Below are 4,810 nucleotides of genomic sequence, written 5' to 3' on the forward strand. Positions count from 1 at the left end.
AAGACTCCTTTGGCAGGAGCTGCACCTGCTGTGCAGGCTGTGCCACACCCAGCAGATTGTCCCCCATGTGCTCCACGCCCCAGCAAGGACCCTCCTAATTTCCCAAGTTAGTGGCATCATGAGGAGACATGGTTTTCCCAGGCCTCTGTGGTTAGCACTGTGAAATACCAAACACTGCTCACAGCTGCAATTGCAATTGCCCCTCTGCCCGCAAAAGCACAAGGCTCTATCCTTGGCCTTTGCAGGCACTTTCCCTTCCCCATCAGTCACCACATCTAGGAAAATCTGACAGACTGGGAGAACTCCAGGGAGCAGCAGGAAGCTGAGTCAGAGGAGCTTTAGTTTGGATATCAGGAAAAAGGGTTTTTCACCCAGAGGGTGGTTGGGCACTGGAACAGGCTTCCCAGGGCAGTGGTCACAGCACCAAGCCTGACAGGGCTGAAGGAGCATTTGGACAGCAATCTCAGGCACTTGGTGTGACCCTTGGGCTGTTCTGGGCAAGGCCAGGAGCTGGACTCTATGGTCCTGATGGGCCCCTTCCAGCTCCCCATATTCTACAGTTCTGTGATTCTGAGAACTGATGGGCTGCAGGAGGGCAGAAATAGGTGACGAGAAGACGGAAGTGAGGTTGGTTGGAGAATCAAGTCACTGAGTTCACAGAAGATGCAGGATACAGGACCCTTCCCTCCAACCATTCCCATTCTCTGTCTTATCCCTTCTCCCTCCCACACACACAAACATGAAGAATATCACTAAAAGAAGAAGAACCTACTTGACTCCCATGTCCATGAGAGCAGTCATTGCTCGTGCAGGAGTCACATTCTCCACCAGGATCCCCAGGGTCTGACTGGCTGCTTTCTGAAGAAATTCTGGGGAGCTGGACACCATCTGGAGAAGGACCTGAGCACCCTCATCCACCTCAGAGTCCATGTCCTTCTTCAAGGTCACAGAGAGCTCTCCCAGAGTGACAATGGCAGAGCAGGACACCTTGGAACGGAGGTTCGTCACCTGGGGAAGCCATGAGGGGAAACATAAGAATCACCTTGGAAAGAAAACCAGTTGCCTTCAGGAGAAGTCCCAGGAAATGACAACACATCCCACTGTGTCCAGGGGAACGTACAAGTACAGGAAGAGCTGGAGAGCACAAGCACAGAAAGGCACTTACTCTGGCACCAATTTCTGGCCTCAGACCTGCTCACTGTGGGCCTAAAATAAAAAATTCATTCAGTGTTCTACTTAACACTTCTAAAATGTCCACAGCTTTCATTTTAGGCCCTTTTACTAGAAAATTAAAGCATGGGCTGCTTTCAAATCATCAAGGCACAAGTCATAAAGATAAAAGAGTCAGGTGCTCCTGTTCCAAAAAGCAACACCAGCAGTTGAAGCACTCAGCCAGGAAACAGAAAACACAGGCTCAGGTCTACAGAATAATTTGCAGTGTTGAATTACAGCTTGGGCAGAGACTGGGAAATACCATCATTAGCGTCTCAGTTTCTGCATTTGCACTCAAAGATGAGTGTCAGATACCCGACCTGCCAGTAAATACAGCTGCATACATAGCTGACAGAAATTAGAAATCTCAAGTCTAAAACCAGAAATGAAGGCAGACCCTGAGCACACATGGAGATGAACAAGCACATACCAACTCTACACACCATGTATGAAGTATGGGGGACAATTCAGAACAATGTTCTCACCGCGCTGGTAACTGCCAAGCAAACCTCACAGAGGCTTCAAAGCAGGATCTCTGAATGGGACCCAGCCAGGTGTTGGATGGTGAAGAGTCCCTTCTCGTTCAGCTCCCTGAAAGGCAGAAGATTGATTTTTCTCTCCACCAAGGCAGCACCCTCTGAAATGAGCAGCACTGGGACAGGTACATAGAGGTGTCAGGGATGGGCAGGGGTGTTTGGAGCCTGCAGCTGCTCCTCAGCTTGGCCCCTTTCCTGCAGAGGCTGGTCCAGGCCAACACTTGGGTGGTGGTCCGGGGCCTGGAGCCAGGGGTGAGGTACCACATCTGTACCAGCTGCGCAGCAAGCCCGACGGTACCTCCATGGACGGCGTCTGGGGGCCCTGGTCGCAGGCTCTGGCTGCAGAGACCCCCCACTCCTCCGGTGAGCAGCCATCCCCTCTGCAGGGTGCTGGCAGCAACAGCAGGGAGGCACCCACGCCTGGGGCTGCAGGGGTGGGGGTCCTGTTGTAGCAAGGTGTGACTCCCAAGTTTTGGGGGGCCAAGGGGAAGCAGCCCCCTCCCTGTCCTGGCTCTCCCTGCCCAGGAGACATCGGGCTGTGCTGCAGAACCCCTGACCTGCGGCACATGCGCTGCGAGTGGGGCTGGGACCCTGCAGAGCCCCACAGCTCCCACCAGCTCCTCTACCGGCCACTTCCGAGCGGGGCTGGCACAAGGTAAGGGGCATGGCAGGCAGGTGGCACCCATGCAGGCACATCCCAGAGACCACTGGTCCTGCTGTGTCCCAATATCCCACACTGGGCCCCTTGCCCATGCCCTGCTCTGTCCTGCCCTTCCACCACCAATCTCATACCCCCTCACCACATTGCACCTCGAACTACAAGCAGCAGTGGCTTTCCTGGGGAAGAGCAGGAGGAATGATGGCTGTGGGTATGCTTTGGTGAGACTGACTGGCTCCCCACTCCTCCCACAGGGAAGATGCATGGCAACAGTGCGAGGAGGTAAGCAGGGGGGCACAGGGCACCTATGCCTGCACCTTCCAGCCCAAGGCTGGCAGTGCCATCTCTGTCCTGGTGAATGTCACCAGGACCCACATGCTGCCCACACTCAGCTACTTCAAGGAGCCCTTTTGGCTGCACCAGGCTGGTGAGTCCCAGTGCCACCGCAGCCCCTGCTTGGCTCACAGGGGACACAGTGTCCCCTGTCCCGTTTCACAGGAGTGACAAATGCCTATCCCCAACACCAGCAGTGCTCACAGATGCCCCACAGCTTGTGCAGGCAACAGCGTCGCAGGGCCGGGTGAGCCTGCAGTGGCTGCCGCCCCTGGAGCTGCCTGCAGAGCAGCTGGACTACCAGGTCCGCAATGCCATGGAGAACAGCCATGACTGGAAGGCAAGGCCTGCCCAGGAAACCCCGAGCAGCGCTGCCCCCCTCCGCTGCTGACACACGGCAGGCGCGGGGTCGGGCCAAGCGGGACCCGCTCCTTGGTGCCAGCCCACAGCAGCCCTGCCTCCAGCTCGGCTCTGCCCCGCAGGTCCTGCAGGTTCCGCGAGCAGCGAGGAAAGAGGTCCTGGAGCTGCGGCCAGGCTCCCGCTACCCCGCGCAGGTGCGGGCCCAGCCCAGCGGGCCATGGTACCGGGGCAGCTGGAGCGCCGGGCCCAAACCCGTTGTGGTTGATGCCGTGGCCGATGCGGGTAAGGGGCAGGGCTGGAGGCGGCGGCCGCAGGAGCCACACGGCTGAGGGCAAGAGGCGGACAGTGCTGGAAATGGGGAGGGGGGCACGGGGCAGGGGGCTGCGAGGGGCTCAGAGATGGTGGCTCTGGGAAAGGCTACAGTTCCGGCATTCCTCCTCCGATGCAGGCTGGCTCAGCCCCAGTGTTACGGTGGTGCCGCTGCTCTTCTCAGCAGCGCTCCTGGGGCTGCGCTGCACCTTCCCCTCCCTCTACAGGTAAGGGCTGTGCCGGGGGCAGGCGCGGGGGTCCAGCACCAAGCCTGGGCACCTTGCATGGGGCATTAGGGCACCTCAAGTCTGAGGGTCAATTCGATGCCCCTTCCTGCGTACCCAGCAACATGAAGCAGAAACTCTGACCGCCTGTTCCTGAGCTGCACCGTGTTCTGTGCGGCTTCCTCCAGGAAAGCAGCAAGCACGGCCAGGTGAGTGGGTGGGCAGGGCGACTCAGCTGCTCCCGGGGGCAGCTTGAAGGGCAGCCCCTACCCTGTCCACTCCATGTCGCCCCAGGCCATGCCTTCGACAAGCAGCAGCCGGAGGAGACCGTCCTGCCCTGCCTGCTGGAGGTGCTGCCCAGCCCGCGGCGTGAGGGGGGCCCGCCGCCGGAGCACGCTGGGGGCCGCCTGTCCAGCACCGACATCGCCAAGCAGTCCTATCTGCTCATGAGCGGCTGGGAGCCGCGGGCAGCCACGACCGCCCCCACCCCGCCGTAAACTCCTGTTCCCCCCGAGCCCCCGCCTGGTCCCTCCTGCGCCGCCGCGCCCCCGGCCCGGATCGCCCCGCCTTAGCAAGAACGCCCCGCCCTGGTCCCGCCCTGGTCCCGCCCCCGGTCCCACCCCTGGTCCTGCCCCTGGTCCCGCCCTTGGTCCCGCCCCCTCACTTCACGCGTGGAGCGCTCCGCCCCGTCCCGCGGCTCAGCCAATCGCGTTGCGTCGCGCGGCCGTCGCCGGACAGTGCGCGGCCGTTGGGTGTGAAGCAGCCAAGCGGGGTCCCGTCCTCCCGCCATTTGAAATGCTGCGGGGCGGGCGAGCGACAGCGGCGCCGCAGAGGTGAGCGTGCCACAGGGCCGGAGAGGCGGCCTGGAGGTGCAGTCCCGAGCGGGGAGGCTGTGGTGAGGCGGGCAGGGTAAGTGAGAATGTCGCTTATCGGAGGGAGCCCCAAAGAGCGGCTGGAAGAGGTGCCGGCTGATCAAGGAGCCCCGAGGAGCGGAGGGAGGGAGGGCGTATCGGCTGACGGAGTGTCCCGAGGAGCGGCTGGGAGGAGTGGGGGTGTGCGTTGGCGGGGAGGAGCGGCCGGAGCGCTTGCACAGTCCGGTGGTGGGGAGGCCGGCGGGGCTGTCGGAGTAGGCTAAGCCCGGCCGGTGGGCACAGCTAACCCCGCCCGCCCGCAGGACC

The 4,810-nt window shown here is 60.9% G+C and overlaps 1 pseudogene; it reads left to right on the top strand.

Moving 5' to 3' along the window:
- Positions 1-1,620: 1,620 nt before the first annotated feature.
- LOC132085545 (thrombopoietin receptor-like) lies at positions 1,621-4,129 on the top strand (annotated as a pseudogene).
- Positions 4,130-4,810: the final 681 nt, after the last annotated feature.

Source organism: Ammospiza nelsoni, chromosome 31, assembly GCF_027579445.1.
Source record: "Ammospiza nelsoni isolate bAmmNel1 chromosome 31, bAmmNel1.pri, whole genome shotgun sequence".
Classification (NCBI taxonomy): Eukaryota; Metazoa; Chordata; class Aves; order Passeriformes; family Passerellidae; genus Ammospiza; species Ammospiza nelsoni.